Source organism: Hibiscus syriacus, unplaced genomic scaffold, assembly GCF_006381635.1.
Source record: "Hibiscus syriacus cultivar Baekdansim isolate YM2019G1 unplaced genomic scaffold, ASM638163v2 tig00003398_pilon, whole genome shotgun sequence".
Lineage (NCBI taxonomy): Eukaryota > Viridiplantae > Streptophyta > Magnoliopsida > Malvales > Malvaceae > Hibiscus > Hibiscus syriacus.
Window position 1 is genome coordinate 1,313,197 of NW_024061969.1, and position 19,045 is coordinate 1,332,241.

The following is a 19,045-nucleotide window of genomic DNA, read 5'->3' on the forward strand; positions in this document are numbered from 1 at the left end:
ATCATATTTGGTGGGAATTCATTTTGGATATTTAAGTTTTACTTTAATGAATGGTTGTTTTTCTATGTTATAATATGTTTTGTTTATGAAGCTTAGTGCCTTAAGGTTGTAGGAGCTATGAGAGTAGCCATTCCTTAAGAGATTACTTTGGGTTCTAGAGAATATCTAGGTAGCACATCCTTAGTTTTCGAGAGAAACTAGGGAGGAACCACATAAGCAAGGGGTTATAGATCGTAACTAGGCCTAATCTACCTTAGAGATAAGGCTAGGATTTCATTCAACTAAAAGGAGTTGTGCATGAATGATAGGTTATATGTTAATGCTGTCGCAAAAAGGTATTGCTGAGACATATCCTGTTATCTGAAAAAATAGGATCACTGCAGGGGCTTACGCCAACCAGTTTTGCCAGGGCATCTTCAATCTATCGAGTTCCTTACTAGAGATAGTATAGGGTACCCCAGTAGACTTTGTCGGGCATATAAGGCACAGAAGTAATACCATTCTGAGAAGTAGACTTAGATTTTCCTTAATGACTCCTATCACTCATTCCTATAGTAGCTTGTCGAGTGAGAAATTTAAAGTCCTATCAATTAAATCCTATATTTACATTTCCGTTTGTTTGCACTCAACACAATTTAATTTTTCAAGACATTTCCATCCACTTTGCCACGACATATCCATTTGCTACCATACTACCACCATTCCATTTCCACAATATTCATTTCATCTTGCAACAACATTCTCACTTGTACATACCATCACTAACTTTACTTAGGTGACAGAGTAAAGTGCTTTGACTTAACCTATTAAATTTCCTCCAATCCCTGTGGAGACGATACTCACTTATCACTGTATTAATTGTTCAATTGTGTATACTTGCACATATTTCTGCACCCATATTTAGTACTCATAACCAGCGGACAGCAAGACAAGGTTGAAGACAGCGGAACAAATTGATATTTGGTTCAATAACCCTTAAACACTTGTTTGGGCCTATTTATCCCTATCTTTCATAACTCTGAGCCCCGACCTACGTTACATGTCTGAAAAGTCCCTTCTAATCATACTTGGATTTCTAAGTGGAGAGACTATCTTCATATTTCATTCCACCCCTCAGGGTTAATTTTATTTGCAAAAATTAGTTTTCTAAAATTTTTAATGCATGATAGGGAAAAATAATAAAAGGAGGGTTCAAGACGTAAAATTTTAGACGACGTCTTGAAACCAAGGGGAATTTGAGGTGAAAACCTGAAAAGGCAGCTCGAACACGAAGATTGTCAACCACTGCACAGAAGACAATCTTATACGTCTGGATAAATTACTACATAACCCAAAAGAGTACAAAAGGCTGGAAAGCAGAAAACATTTCCAAAAGAGAAACATGACGGTAGCTTCATCAGGTCAATGAATGCCAGAATCTAGGACACAAGAAGCCAACCTAAAACACATTACCTCCCCAGATTAACCTGAAACACATTACCTTCCCAAGTCAATCTAAGCTTCATATCAGCATTAATTTGTACACTTTTTCAAATGTATATAATTATTGAAGGATTAAAAGAAAAAATGACTTATTTGATATTCAATGAACTCTTGTTTTACAATTTGTTTTGATTGTGAGCTTGAAGAAAATGTCAACACTTTTGAATTTTATTCAACATTTTTCACATTTCTAAAATAAAAGAAAAGAAAAAACATTTTCAAACAGGACAATCTCAAGTAAAAAATGCCTTTGAAGGTGATAAGGCTCATTCTGCCTCTATCAAAGAAAAAGAACAAACGACTGTAGAACGAAGCATTTCTTAAAAGCAAACAGTCTGAGAGATCATACGGACTAGAGGATAGAACTTATAACACTTCATTGTGACGTTGTCAAGAAGCAGATGATCACCTTAGTTGAAGATGACACATATCCCATCTCATAGAAAAAAAAAGACAATTAAATTAGAAGAATGAATCACTTCTTAAGTATCCATCTGATTGTGGCAACATGAAGAGAAGCCCTCAATCTATTCGATAACATTGTTGATTAGTGACACCAGAGTGAAACCATCTGAGACCAAGATTTTGGCATAAAGAGAGCCATCAGTACCCACATTGGGGCATTACCTAAACCAGATGACGTTAAGATCACAAGATTCAAACCAAGCAAACATAGTGAATTCCACTTGGAATGCTAGGGCCGAAGATGAACAACAAAAAGAGCTCACCTTGAATTGAAACATTCATGCTTCAGTTGACAAAGGACTCTTGAGAAACAATTCAAAATTAAAAAAATCAAATCAAAGATGAGTAAGATGCCCAACCATCTACATGATCGCAACGAGAATTCAAAAGAGGAAGCTCTTATTTTAGAATAATGTTAAATAAGCAAAACAAAAGATAGAAGACGAAAGGGACATGATTGTACAATATGATTAGTTTGACCATGTTGATGTTGTAGACAAACTCCATATAAGAGTGATCAAGTGAAGGAGGACCGAGAGCTCTATTTTGAAGTCAGAAGAGGGTTACTGATAAATATTTATGCATATAAGAGAGTAGTGCATTACATATAGATGCACATTGCTTTCACATTTCATGCACCAAAACATATCTTTACAGATTTTTCAAGACATAACTCAAGCCTTAAATGAAGGAAATTATATTCCGAGTGGCAGAACCTCAAGAATTGAGGAACCCATTCCAATAAGAATCATTACTTTGATGTAGTGGTACGTTACCCAAACAACATGATATTTTCAAAAAGAATTTTTGAAAAAACTAAGTTTGATTTTCAGGGGTTTCTTAATGATGATTTTCAATGATTTTTTAAAAGAAACTAAGCTTATTTTTAGGGATTTATTGATGTTTTCAAATAAGTGTTTAGAAACTAAGCCTAATGTTCAGGGGTTTCTTGATGATTATCTCCAAAGAATTTTTAAAAGAAGCTAAGCCTAATTTTTAGAGGTTTCTTGATGATAACTGAAAACGAAAGATTTTAAGAAACTAAGCTTGATTTTAAGGGTTTCTTGATACGTAAGTCCTTCGGGCCATCAGTAAGTCTTTCGAGCATGATGTTTAAATCCTTCGGTTCATCTGTAAGTCTTTCGAGCAAGATAATAAGTCTTTCGAGCCATCCTTAAGACCTTTAGGCAGGATGTTTTAAACATTTCCTTTGCTCAATTCATGACATTCAAATCAACGATGCCTCACTTAAGGGATCAACATCTCGCTTAAGATAGTTTCACTCAAAAGAGAATATTTTATCTCGCTTGAGATAGTTTCACTCAAAACAAAAGATTTATCTATAGTTTCACTCGAAACAAAAGATTTATCTCATTTGAGATTGCTTTTATTAAAATGAACAACTCCCCACCAGAGGGGTTAACATTTTCTTCACTCAATTCACGACATTTTGAATCAGTGATGCCCCACCAGAGGGGTTAACTTTTCCTTTGCTCGATTCACGACATTTTGAATCAGCGACACCTCACTTGAGGGAAAAATGTCTCACTTGAGATAGTTTCACTCAAAACAGAAGATTTTATCTCGCTTGAGATAGTTTCACTCAAAACAAAAGATTTATCTCACTTGAGATTGTTTTTTTAAACGAACAATGCCCCACCATAGGGGTTAACATTTTCTTCACTCAATTCATGGCATTTCGAATCAGGGGTTAACTTTTCCTTTACTCGATTCATGGAATTTCGAATTAGTGACACCTCACTTGAGGGATCAACATCTCGCTTGAGATAGTTTTACTCTAAACAGAAAATTTTATCACGCTTGAGATAGTTTCACTCGAAACAGAAGATTTTTATCTCGCTTGAGATAGTTTCACTCGACATAAATTTTTTTATCTCGCTTGAGATAGTTTCACTCGAAACAGAAGATTTTATCTCGCTTGAGATAGTTTCACTCGAAACAGAAGATTTTGTCTCACTTGAGATAGTTTTACTCGAAACAGAAGATTTATCTCACTTGAGATTGTTTTTCTTAAAACAAACTATGCCTCATTTGAGGGATCAACATTTCTTTTGCTCGATTCACGACACTTCGAATCAACAACGCTCCATCGATGGATTAACATTTCTAGGGGAAAGATAATGATGAAAAGAACCCATAACTTGAAAACTGAAGATGGAGACTCGGTCGAGAGAATAAAGCAAAGATGAAATCATTTACAGCAAAGACTTAACTATTCCACATAAATAAAAGAGGTAAATTGATATTCCCAGTAAAGAGTTCACAGTTTGACAAGAAGAGACAAGATGAAAAATGGTGTTTTATTATCTTTGCTTCATTCCCGTTTCATAGTAATAAGCAAAGAGGGGTAGCAGTAATCACCACTTTTCATTATACCCAAAGCCCAACTAAAAACCCAGACCCGAACAGCCCCAAACCAGACCCAAAACCCGATCGGGCCGAACTAAGACCTGACTCGGGTCTGACCAGACGCCTAACCCACCAATCAACAGGCATCGCCCCTGCCCCAATACAAGCAAAAGACATCCATGCAGGCCACTCCAACATGCCACCCTGCAGAAAGAAACAAAAAAGGAGACAAAATGGGAATCATTTATTTTTCCTTCTCTATCATTAACGGGTGTAAAACCCTAGAACCAAGCATTGTAAAAGCTCTTTCGGAAATAAAAAAAAACACTATTGTAATTTTCTTTCACAACAATAACAACATAAGAATTTCCAGGATCTTATTTTTTCTAGTTCGATTATATATATATATTGTTTTCTAACCTTTACTTTCGCAAAAAAATGGCATTTTAATTTTCGGTTGGAGCCTTACTTTTGGAGAGTCGTTTCACTAATTCGAATGGTGAGGAGGAGCATCTTTAGGAGGGGAGAAACATACTGAAATTTGGGCTCGATCAAACTGCAGACGGCGGAGATATGGGTGGTGGAAGTCGATAAGCTCTCGGTTTGTTTCACGGTTTTGGAGGGTGATTCTTGCAAAACGGAGCCCTGATTACAGATCCTGATGTGGATACAGACCTGCCCAAGAAATTTGGTGGCCAACGGACACCGACGACGATGGCCGACGGGGTCGAGACGGCGGTCGGTGAATGTTCGGATTCAAGATAGTGGGGAGACCCTCTCTCTACCTTTTTTTAAAAATTTAAAAAAATGAAAGAAAAAAATGTTGTATTATTAAAGAATGTTTGGGGAAATTATATTTAGGTCCCCCAAACTTAGTTGTGTTTTTGCAAAATAGCCACTGTAAGGGATTGCTTTCATAATTTTCCCATTCATGTTTGTGTTTTAAAACTTTTGGTATAATTACTTTTTAAATCCCTCCACCTTTAGCGTATTTTTACAGAACAGTCACCTGGGGGACCATTTTTGTAATATTTCCATTTTCTTGAGTGTCAATTACTTTTTAGGTTATTCTTATTTTTAGTCCCTCTATGTTTATCCTATTTATGTATTTTTTGTCACTGGAGATTTTATTTCTAATTTATTGCAATTTTATCATTATTTTTTTGTTTTATTGCAATTTAGTCACTTTTAATTTCTGATTTAGCTTTTATTATTTCAAAATTTTCAATTTGGTTACTATTTATTTCTTATTTAACTATTAACTTTTATTTTATTACATTTTAATCACTATTATTTTATTTTATGCAATTAGGTTCTTATTTCTCTATGTTTTTACTATTTTTATTTGTATTATTTATTTTAATTTATTTTAATTAAATTGTTTAAATAGTTAGTTATTTCATAGTTTAAATCTTTAGACTTAGTTCTTAGATTAGATTAACATTCGAATCGAATTTAGAAATTAGGACGACACTCTAGTTTAGTTAGGGAGAAATTCGAGTCGAGATTTCGCATATGATTTTCGATTACTCGAATCAATTGCTCAAATTTTAAAATTTATTAATAATTAATATTTTATAAAAATACTTTATGTTTAATAATTTAGATAAAAATTAGGTTTTAATTAGCCCGTCATCTTTAGAATTTATCAATTTAGGTCCTAAAACTTTTAAATCTTTTAGAGATCAATATTTTTAGAACTTGACATTTTTAGTCCTTGAACTTCGATTAATGTTTTAATTTTGACATAATTAAATAGGTTAAATAGAGCCTCCATTTTAGATTAGATTTCAAAATAGTCTTTTAATTTAGGGGATAATTAGAGTCTTCCCTCACGTAAATGCTCGAGGGATCATATCAGTTATTTGATTCAACAATTGGTTTAAACTCGAATTAGGTTAATATTAGAGCCTAAAATATTAGGTTTGAGCATCTTGGTTCCTTTAATTTCATAATTTGATGCCTTAAGCTAGAAAAAGCCTTTACTTTACCTTAGCTTAATTATGATTAAATAAAATTTGTTTGATCGAATTTTATTTTTAAACCTACGACAATGTTCACCTATTAGGGAATTAATGGTACCTCTCCCGCAAGTATGCACAGGGGAGGTCGACATCATTTTCAAAGATTAGGCCAAGAGTTTATAAAAACGAGGCAATATTCGGTTATTAGGCACAATATTTGATCTCTTGCATTTACGCTTGGGAGCGAATGCTATTGGTCTCAATAAACGAATACCCTTTTGAACTTTGCATCCGTAATGATTTTCAAAATAAATAAAGATCGAACTCAAAATTTCTTATTTCAAATATAGTGTAATCAACTAGGTACCAATTTTTTGGCGCTTGTGGGGTGTTAATCCCTCCCCTCACGTAACTGACTCCCAAACCCGATTTCTATATTTTTGTAGGCTTTAAAACTTGGTATTTTGATAAAAATAAAATGTTTTATTAAAATCTCCTGATTTTCATGGCATCCCAATCACACCTTAAATGATTGGTGGCGACTCCTCACATTTTGAAAATTCTTTTCAAAGAGAAAACCCCCAAGTTGGTATCAGTCTTTCCCTGTCCAGGTGAAAAAATGTGTCAACAGCTTGGCGACTCTACTGGGGATTTTTTTTAAAACAACTTGAGAGTCGAGCCACGAGTTGGTTACCCTATATTTAGGATTTTGAGAAATTACGAGTTCGATCTTGTTTTAATTTACAATTCATTATGTTATTTGAAAAGAAAAAATATTTTCTCTCTAATTAATGCTTACACTTCTGTGAATATTTAGGATTGTTTCATATCATAGCTCTAAACCCAAGCTCCAACCTAGTTTACCTAAGTAGGGAGAAACGTCACACCTCACAAGGAGCATTAGGCTTCCTTATGTGGGTTTGATAAAGTATCTCTGGAAAGCATCCTAAGTTGTGTACCCGAATATCAGATTTGAGGTACACTTTTAGTGGTGTGATCCCCTGAGCTGAACCTGATTCTTAATTCTGTAATAGGCCAAAATGGGGGTAAACCTTAACAGGTTGTAATGATGGCTTGGGAATCCGTTTCTAGAAACCAACCTCATATAGAGAATTTAGTAAGCCTACCCCCTAGATCCATGTGGATAGCATAGGAGAACTAGAACGCATGCGATTAGGACTATTAATTTTCTTTAGATGATTTATTTTTCAGTCTCAACTTTGAGTCATATTTAATTATTTTTGGTAAGATTACATTTCTTTGACTAATCATTTCAACTGACTTGATTTTTTTTGTCTTGTTTCTACTAATATTTATTTCCTTTTGTCTGGTCTTATTGCATTTTTGCATGAACGTGACATATCATTCAAAGGTATTGATCCCTAAATAACAGATCGTTCAGAAGGTTCTCGAAAAACAATGCCATAGGAATAACTTTTGTTGGGTTAGGTAGAATTTCAAAGATGCTCTACTTATATCGAGTAGCATCAAGAGATAGTCTACCCACTAAAGAGAGAAGATAGAATCGACCAGCTGAGGTAACAAGTTAAACTCCATTGCACCCTCGTTTGAATTATCTTAAACCGATGACAAGAACTCGAGCACCATGGCACCGAACAATGACGTCGTTCGTTGTAAGTCGCCACTTGATAGTATGACAAAAAACCCAAATAGCCACCATTGTTGTTTGTCATTTCATCACAGTCCAACCACCAATAAGCCTCTCTTCCCACACCAATTCAATCATCTAATTGTTCCGCTTCTTCAGATTATGGTGGTGTCACCATCGCTGTCGTGGTGAAACAAATCGAATAGAGGATTTCGATCATTTAAAAAAGCTTTCTTTCAATTTCTTTCATTGCTCACCGTCATAAAACAATGCTTGCATGAGACTCCTGAGCCAATGATCTATCGATCTGGAAATTTTCATTACGTTTGACGAAGGGAGCCACCACAGGCGTCGCTCCCTGTGCGTGGGCATCGTCTCTTATCCAGGGGGTTTATTGACCGGTTGAATAGACCTGAACCAGTTGGGCTGGTTTGGACCGAGCTATTTGAATCGAGCTAAGTCGTGCTGAGCCACATCGAGTAATTGACTAGGCATTGACCGTCGTTGATCGGCCATTGAATTTTCCCAGGAATACCTATCTTGATTTTTTTGACGTGCTGAGTCCGTTTTTGAGGTATGTTTCTCCAAATTCGAATCTGGTAAGCTATTTTTTTACCAATTAATCTTTCGATTCAATTTGGTTTTGTAATTAAGCTCTGTTTATGATGTAGTTTTTGTTTATATGTACCTGAGATATTATTGGATGTTGGATTCAAGTTTGAGAGAGATCGAATAGAGTTTGAATGTTTAACTGGTGTAGCTCAATAATCGAGGTAATACTTTACTACCATATGTATGCTTTACGATACATATTGGTATTGCTACATGCATGGATATGTCTCATCTCATCTGTATAGTTAATAATTTCTAAAATCGATTCGAATGTGATAAAAAGTTAGTAACTGAATAAGAATCTAATGGCTCGTATTAGAAATTAGAAAATTTATAAGGAAAAATTCTAAGTTCCGTGATTAACCAGTGAAGTGTTTAGCCTCATAACCCTTAAAATTTGATTACTCTTGTTAAAAATTGAAATACCGAAAATACCTAGATAAGAAATTATATAATTACCCTTGAGAAGTAAAAATAGCTCGGATTGACCCTGATTGAGAAAGTACTTGAGAATTCATATCTAATCTGATAAATTTCTGATTTAACTATTAAGTTATTATTTTGTACGGAAGATTACTAATAAATAATTCATAACCTCTGAGAAGGCACTAGACCCAACATTTCTGATTTATGAGCATACACCTGAAGGCTAACTCATCGAAAGTAATCTTATTTTCAGAATTATTTGAAATAATTGAAATTAATGACAAGTTTGAATTAAATGGAAAGACTGGACGGATTGAAAGGACTAAAATACCAAGTATGAAATAACATAAAATACCCCCATGACCTGGAATGACTAAATACCCTTATGCTCTAGATTGAATAAATCTACCTCGAATACCAGAATGATATAAATATCCTCATGACTTGGATGAAGTAAATTCCTTTGGATAACTTATGAAGATAACGTTGAAGCTTAAAATGTTGTAACGCCCCTTATGTTTTTAGAGTATGACCTAAGTAGGTCGACCATCCCTAATATTATTACCATACGAGAAGTAAATAAATACTATTTAAATACATATTCGTCTCCTTATGATCTTTCCAAATATGGTTATCAAGGTGATCAGTTCGATTCTACAGTGTAGCCAATTTTAAGAAATGAGTATTCGTGAGGTTTCTTGTTGCGTGTTGTGAGTAATATAAAATTATATGCAAATATTGTGCAAGTATACACAATCGCAATAAGTAATAAAGTGATAAGTGAGTATCGTCTCTACAAGGATTGATGGAAATTATTAGTTTAACCAAAGCAAAGAACTACATTATCTAGGTAGAGTTAGTGTGATGGTATGTACCAATGATAATACTGAAACAAAATGAAATGTATGTTGTTCGGGATGGAATGATGGTGTGATGTGATAACAAATGGAGATGTTGCGGTAAAAAGAATTTAATTGTCGTGACAAAATAAATTATTTGTGCTTATAGTTTAGTAAATTTGACTTCTGAAAAGTCAATAAATGACAGTTTTAATGGGACAAAGAAATTATTAATGTTCTAATATTTTTATATTAACATTAACCTCAAAATTTATATTATGGGATGAACATCTAAAATTTTAGATTAAGAATGGAAAGGGGATGAAAATAGATTACCGATAGAAAATAATGAATTTAAAATTTTTAAGGTGTTCGTTCTCCTCAATCCATCCCCATTAAAAATTCAATTATTTTTATGAAAAAAATTAATGATACTAATTTATTTTATATTAATAAATAATTATTTTAAATTTTAATAAATTTTACTAACGTAATTATTTTTACTTCTAGATTGAGTATGATAGAATTTTATATTTTTGAGGTGTCTAATTCAATATGGTGTTATTTAACTTAATTGATAAAGTAAGCAAAATTAAAGTATAAAATAAAAGTGTAGATTCATAAGGTTATAATAGTAATTTGGTTTTATTGGTATACTAATAATTTTAATTAAATTATTTTTAATATATTTTACTAGGATAAATAAATATTATTAGCGTTCATATATATACATATATATATGGGTTGGGAACTTAGGATACATTATTTTTGTTTCATAAAAGAATCATGTATGCCATAATGCCATAACGTACGAATCATATATCTCTTTTAATTTTTTTATTAGTCTAGAGTGATTATAAAATAGTATATGCTTAGAATCTTTATTAACAATTGACAACGCATGTACGTGCAGCAGAGGAATGTAGATTACCATTTGGACGTTATTACAGTGTTTTTGTTTCATAAAAGAATCATGTATGCAATAATTTGAATTGAACTGATCATGTTGCCAGGGTGCCCCCGAAAAATGGAGATTAATCAGGGCTCATGGAACCGCTATAGGGCTTCCAACGGACGATGACATGGGAAACAGTGAAGTTGGTCACAATGCGCTTGGTGTTGGATTTATTTTCGCTCAAGGGTATGCTTCATTTCTCGATTTTACTCACTTTTTTGTATGCGTGTGCATGCAAACCGAAATTGTCCCTATTAATGCAAATAGTATTCATTTGTAACTGCAGGGCTAAGCTTGTTGATCTTGCTCTTTCCTGTAGTAAAATTTACGAGGGAGAAGGATTCAAGTATATAAGTGATTTTTTTGAAAAAGGAACTCTGCACCTGATCGGATTACTTGGTGATGGAGGTGTTCACTTCTGACTTGATCAGTTATAGGTAATTTTGGTGATTCAGGACAGGCTCCTACCTTTTGGATGTTCATGATAATTCATTTCCAAAATGTATGCAGTTGTTACTGAAGGGAGCTAGTGAGCATGGTGCTAAAAGGATTCGAGTTCACATTCTCACGGTTGGTCATGATGTTGCAGATGGTTCAAGTTTAGGCTTTGTGGAGACTCTTGAGAATAACCTTGCAAATTTATGTGAGAAAGGTGTTGATGCTCGGATTGCTTCTGGTGAGGGTGAGGGTCGCATGTATGTCGCAATGGACCGTTACGAGGTGAGAAATCGATTTTTTATTCACCTTTTTCACCCCTTGACTCGAGGTGTTTATTCACTCTTATGAGATGATCTTTTGCAGAATGATTGGGATATTGTGAAAAGAGGATGCGATGCTCAAGTTCTGGGTGAAGCCTCACACAAGTTCACAAATGTTGTTGAAGCTATAAAGAAACTGAGGGGAAATGCAAATGATCAGTAGTTACCTCCCTTTGTTGTTGTTGATGAGAACAACAAGGTTGTCGGTCCAATTGTAAATGGTGATGCTATTGTTACTTTCAACTTCCTTGCAGATCAAATGGTTATGCTGGCTAAGGCCCAAAAATACCAAGATTTTGACAAATTCGATCATTTACGATGCCCTAAAATCTGATATGCGAGTATACTTTAGTACGATGGCAAGTTGAAACTTCTAAGTCACTCGCATGTTTCTCCTCCCTTTATTAATAGAACATCCGGTGAATATTTAGTGCACAACGGTATCCAATTTTTTGCCTGCAGGTATTTTTAGAGCAAGTCATTATAATCCATGACTCTGATGTTTCTCACTTTAACAAAGAAGTGTTCCTGTATCAACAGTGAGAGTGTCAGATTTGGTCATGTCACTTTCTTCTGGAATGGAAATTGCTCTGGCTATTTCAACCGTGAATTGGAAGAATATTGTTATGGTTGGAGAAGAAGAGGGACGAGGAAGTATCGAAGAACAATTGGGAAATAAGGATCAAGGGTTAGGGATTAAAGATAGGAATTGGGAATTAAATCACGTGAGATGCACGGGGAAACTTACCATAGCAGTGGAGCAGGATAGGCAAAGTAAGTGTGTGTTGGAGTAGCCCAATCCCAACGGCCCAGTACCTGAAGAAAAAATGAAAGAGAAGAATCATTCTGTTATTTAGTTGTTATGAAACATGGACAGCTGGCATGAATTGTATGGCTAATGTAACTAAATAATTACCTACCTTGATTGTAAAAATTCCTTATGCAATGAATGAATGACTATTTTCTTCTCTAAATTCTCTCATTCTTTTCTCAAATCCTACTCTATTTCTCTCATTCCATAACAAATTGGTATTCAGAGCTTCGATTATGTCCAAATGTTTAGTGGGCATGCCAAATAAGAACCAAACTATGGCGGAAACTGATTTATCTATGATACAAAAATAGATTGAGATCTAGCTGTGTTGGTGAAACAGGGCTAAGATGAAACTAATCCAATGGTGGGAAAATTAGGAGAATAGAATCACTACATTGGAGTCTAGAATGGCTACTAGTCAAGGTTATATGGAGGAATTATTGAAGATTTTGACAGGAAGAACTGGTGAGCAAGAGCATTCTGCTGGTGAACAGGTACAATCTCTTGATACTTCTAAAAATAAGGAGAAGAGTCCTATTTTGGTAATTTTGGTGAATGACAAGTCTAGATTTACTTATAAAACAGATAAACCTGGGATATTAAGGACTAAACCTGATGCTTGTTTAGCTCTTAAGAACAGTTCTAGGTCTGAAAATCAAATGGATGAAAACAATGACTCTAGACCTATTATGTTGGTACTGGAAGCTGAAAAAAGGGCCAGGGGGTTCATTTAGCAGTTCAGGGACTATGTGGCACAGACCTAAGATAGAACTGCCATTCTTTGAAGGGGTTAATCCTAGGGTATGTATTCAGAAATGCCTGAAATATTTCTCTATTTGTAGTGTTCTTGTTGAGCAAATAGTAGAGGTAGCTACTATGTACTTAACAGGTAAGGCAGAAATATGGTTTGATGGATATATAATGCAAAAACATCATGTAACATGGCATGAATTAGAAGTTGATATCTTACAGAGATCCAGTGACATATCTTTTTCTGATATTGTAGAGGAGTTTACTAAATTGACCCAGAAGGGGTCTGTAGAGGATTATCAGGAGAAGTTTGTGGAGTTACAACCTCATATACTTTTGCAGAATCCTACTTTGACTGAGGAATTTTTTATGTCACTTTTTATTAGTGGACTCAGAGATGATATTAAGCATAGGGTCAAGGCCTTAGACCTTAAGAGCTTGTCTAAAGCATGTAAACAAGTCAAGCTCTATGAACTGTCAGTGGAGTTTGAATATACAAGATTTAGGCCTTCTTTTAAACTTCTACCCTACCCAAATCCTATATCTTCATCTAAGACAACTGTACTGCCAGTAACTACAAAGCCTACTTCAATACCAAATACAAAAAAAATCTCATGGATTATAGAAGGCAAAATAGTCTCTGTTTCAAGTGTGGAGAGAAATATCTACCTGGTCATCAGTGTAAGACCAGGCAGTTGAATATAATTACTGAAGAAGTTGACACTTCTCCGTTAGAAGTTTTTCCTACTGATGTAGAGCAATCTCAACAACAAGAAGATGAGAATCTGGAAATTTCTATGAATGCTATTACTGGCTGCATTGGCCATAATACATTAAGAATCCAGGGCACTATTTAAGGAATACCATTGAATATCCTAATTGATAGTGGCAGTACACACAGTTTCTTAACTCTTAAATGGGCTAATGCTGGCATACAGATTAATACTCCTTATCTTTTGGTCATCATTGTGGCTAATGGCCAACAGTTATTCAGTTCTGCTAGATGTAACAAGGTAGAATGGAAAATGCAAGGCCATACTTTTTTACATGATTTTAGGCTACTTAAATTAGGAGGAAGTGACATGGTCTTAGGAGTTGATTGGATGAAGTTATTCAGTCCAATTTGATGGACTTCAATAATATGACTTTAAGTTTTGACCATCAAGGGGAACAGATTTGTATTCAAGGGCAACAACCCTCAACTGAACTACATCAAATATCAGGGGCTACTTTACTTAAAATGACTGCAGGGGATTATGATATTATGGGGCATATTATCCTATTGACTATGGCTGGAAATTCTCCTTCTATTCCTATGGAACTGCAATATGTATTGGAGAAATACAACTCAGTTTTTGCTAAACCTGAAGGGCTACCTCCTCAGAGGACACATGACCATGCAATTCCACTTGAACCTAATATCACACCTATTAATCTAAGGCCTTATAGATTTCCTCACAATCAGAAAGATGAGGTTGAAAAACAGATAGCTACAATGCTTTCTTCTTCTATTATTCAACCTACCAGGAGCCCTTTTGCCTCTCCCTACCTTCTTATTAAAAAGAAGGATGGCACTTGCAGATTTTGTTTGGATTACAGAAATCTAAACAGTTTGATCATCAAAGATAAATTTCCTATTTCTATAGTGGAAGATTTATTGGATAAGTTACATGGGGCAGTTTATTTTTCAAAGATTGATTTGAGGTCAGGTTATTGGCAGATTAGAATTAAACCATAAGATATTTACAAGACAACCTTTAGAACTCATCAAGGGCATTATGAGTTTAAGACTAAGGTGGAATATCTTGGTCATATTATTTCTGCTACAGGGGTGTCTACTGATCCTAGAAAGGTTGAAGTTATGTAGACTTGGCCTCAGCCTAAAACCATTAAATCTCTTAGAGGGTTTCAAGGTCTAACAGGATACTACAGGAGATTTATCAGAAATTATGGCATTATTAGCACACCATTGACACAGATGTTAAATAAGGATGGATTTCATTGGAATTTTATTGCTTACACTACTTTTGAAGATCTTAAGAAAGCTATGTGTTTTGTTCCAGTTTTAACATTGCCAGATTTTTCTAAGACATTTTATATGGAAACAAATGCTAGTTCTGGAGGTATAGGGGTTGTTCTTTCCCAAGAATGAAGACCTATTGCTTATTTGAGTAAAGCTGTAAGCCCTAGACACTCAACATTATCTATTTATAAAAGAGAATATCTTGAATGGAGGCATTATTTGGAGAATTGACCATTTGTTATTAAGACTAACCATGAGCCCTTAAAGTTTTTATTAGAACAAAAGTTGACTACTACTATTCAAAAGAAAGGGTTGACAAAGTTGTTGGGATTAAACTATACTATTTAGTATAGAAAGGGGAAATCAAATGAAGTTGCCGATGCCTTATCTAGAAGATGGGAGGATTAAACTCAATGTTTGACTATGGAAGTAATAGTTTTGATACCTAGTTGGGTTCAGGAGATTGAAGAAAGTTATAAGGGTGATTCCTTAGCTCAGAATTGGATTTCAATTCTGACTGTTAGTCCTGTTGCTAACAGTAAATGGAAGTATTCTAGGGTTGTTCTTAGATATAATGGGAGAGTTTATATTGGAGCTACTGGAAGCCTTAGATTGCATATTATACAGTCTTTACATGACTCTCCTCAGGGAGGACATTCAGATGCACAGGCTACATATTATAGGATTAGGTCCAATTTTTATTGGTCAAATCTTAAAGCTATGGTTGCTACTTATGTTAGATGCTGTAAGACTTGCCAGCAAACTAAGGTGGAACATTTAGCAAAGCCTAGATTACTACAACCATTTCCTATTCCTAACCAAGCTTGGGAGATAATTACTATGGATTTCATTGAAGGTTTACCTACTTCACTCAAGAAAAAATGTATTTTGGTCATTGTGGATAAATTTACCAAGTACAGTGATTTTCTACCTTTAGTTCACCCCTATTCTGCAGCAGAGATATCTAAGTTCTACTTAGACAATGTGTACAAGTACATGGATAGCCTAAAATGGCCATTTCTTACAGGGATAAGACCTTCACAAGTATTTTTTGGAAGGAATTAATGAAGCAGTTAGGAACCAAAACACTGTTCAACACTACTTACCATCCAGAAACAGATGGACAAACAGAGAGAGTTAACCAGTGTTTGGAGCAATATTTCATAAGGCTTTGTTTCTATCAACCTAAGAAATGGGCTAAGTGGCTACCACATGCAGAATGGTGGTATAATACAACTTATCATACTGCCCTAAAGTTAACTCCATTTCAGTCCTTATATGGGTACAAATAACCTATTATGGTTTGGCCTACAAATTCTACAGTACAATCAATTACAGAGATTATGAACAGTAGAGAGGCTACAAGACAGATACTTAAAACTCAAATACACATGGCAAGTAATCGAATGAAGCAACAACAGGATAAAAATATAACTGAAAGGGTTTTTTAGGTTTGGGGTATGATTTACTTTAAATTGCATCCCTACAGGAAGACATCCATTACCCTACGAAAGAACTTGAAGTTAGCATCAAAATATTATGGGTCTTATCGAATTTTGGAAAAAATTAGAATAGTAGCATATCAATTGGAGTTACCAGAATCCTCTCGATTGCATCCCGTATTCTATGTGAGCCTTTTAAAGAAGTTCATCGGTGATTCAACGACTGCTATCACCAACCCTTCTACAGTAGATGAAGACAGAATGTTACAAATCAAACCTTTAAAGATTATGGCAAGAAGAATCGTAAACAGAAACGGCAAACTTGTGACTCAAATTTTGGTTCGCTGAGAGAATCTCGTTGAAGAGAATGACACTTGGGAGGATTATTCGACTCTCAAGGGATAGTTTCCTGCGTTCGATCCTTGGGGAAAAGGGTCATCTCGAGGGTTGGGTATTGTTATCGTTGAAGAAGAAGAGGGACGAGGAAGTATCGAAGAATAATTGGGAAATAAGGATCGAGGGTTAGGGATTGAAGATAGGAATTGGGAATTAAATCACGTGAGATGCACGGGGAAACTTACCACAACAGTGGAACAGACCAGACAAAGTAAGTGTCTATTGGAGCAGCCCAAACCCAACAACCCAGTACCTGAAGAAGAAATGAAAGAGAAGAATCATTATGTTATTTAGTTGTTATGAAACATGGATAGCAGTCATGAATTGTATGGCTAATATAACTAAATAATTACCTCATTGATTCTAAAAATTCCTTATGCAATGAATGAATGACTATTTTCTTCTCTAAATTCCCTTCTTTTTTCGAATCCTACTCTATTTCTCTCATTCCATAACAAATATGTGGAAATTCCTAGTGATATTGGCATTACATTCAACATAAACCAAAGATGAAGGCATTGGAGATCACAGAGAAGGCTAAAGATGCGATTTTGAGCCAAAAATTCGACCATGTACTTGTGAACATACCAAATGGTGACATAGTGGGACATATAGGAGATATCCAGGCTACAATTGTGGGATGCAAGGCTGTCGATGAAGCTCTTATGGTGTGATAAATCTAGTTCAATCTTTCATCATTACTCGGAACTTTTAGTAGAGTTTTTCTTACTCTGTTGGGCTGCAGATGATACTTGATGCCATAGAGCGAGTTGGTGGAATATTTGTGGTAACCACTGACCATGGCAACGCGGAGGACATGGTGAAGAGGAGTAAGTTTGGGGAACCTCTATATGATAAAAATGGGGAGCTCCAAATACTCACCTCTCATACTTGTCACCCTGTAAGTTCCAACATCTTTCTTCTTGTTTTATGGGTGTAAAGTTGAATTCAATTTGGTGATGCATATTTTGAAAATTGTGAATTAGGTGTCTATTGTAGTAGGAGGTCGGGGATTGAAAGCCGATGTTAGGTTCTGGAACGATGTTATGGACGATGGACTCGCCAACATGGCTGCAACTGTGATGAACCTCCATGGCTTTGTAGCTCCTAGTGATTATAAGCCAACACTCATTGAGGTGATAGACAAGTAGGTTAAACGAGAGCATGGCATTTACCAAAACAACAATTTAGAGTAGGATTAACTGGTTGCAGAAAAGAAAAGAGGATTAAAAGTTTGCGTTTGCCCTAGTGTTGTGATCTAAAAATGAAATATTATATTTCAATATTATCATTATTTTGATCAAATCAAGTAATCTTTATATATTGATAGTGGTTCGGTATGATAAATGGAGATTAAAAAATTATAAACAAAACACATAAATTAAAAATCTTAAACGATAAAAATCACGAGCAAATGAGGAAAAACTTTTGTGTGCGAGGGACAAATGCAAGATAATTGCACAAAGGTATATAAAATCATAATTATATGGGCACGTAAACTTTAATTTAGTTAAATTTTATTATATCATGAGAGTTCTCTGACTAAGCTAGTTGCATTATAAACTTTTTGAATCATATAATAATGAAATTTAAATAATAAATTTTAACGTAAATTTTTTTATTAAAAATACTATTTTCTATAGATATTTTAAATTCAAATAGTTACATTTACATTTATAAAGTTATATATATTATCAACAGATAAAACGATTCTGATTATTTCTTATTGTATTCCTTAGTTTGAAAATAAATGCTCAAGAAGGTGCAATGCCTTCATGTTTATACTAATAAAATATTTTTAGGATGAATATGTATGTATTAATAATATAACCTTTTCAGAAACTATCAGTAAAATAAATAACTAACCTAAAGAAATTCATATTTAAAGTAGGTCTATCCTAAAAAACACATACATCTGTCACTGATTATAGTTACGAAAGAATAAGGTTCCCAAACTGGTTGGTGGTGGAGAATAATACCAGGTGAACGCGTTTGATATATCCGCTAACAACTTGCAACATGAATCCCAGGAAATGCCAAAAACACTGGTTATGACTGATGCTTCTTTGAATATGAACAAATGAGTCATGATGGTTTTAAGCAATTCATTTATTCTAGTTGAGATGGAGAATCGCAATCG

At 34.6% G+C, this 19,045-nt stretch overlaps 1 pseudogene; it reads left to right on the forward strand.

The window, feature by feature from the left end:
- Nucleotides 1-10,668: 10,668 nt before the first annotated feature.
- Nucleotides 10,669-18,056, forward strand: LOC120176093 (annotated as a pseudogene).
- Nucleotides 18,057-19,045: the final 989 nt, after the last annotated feature.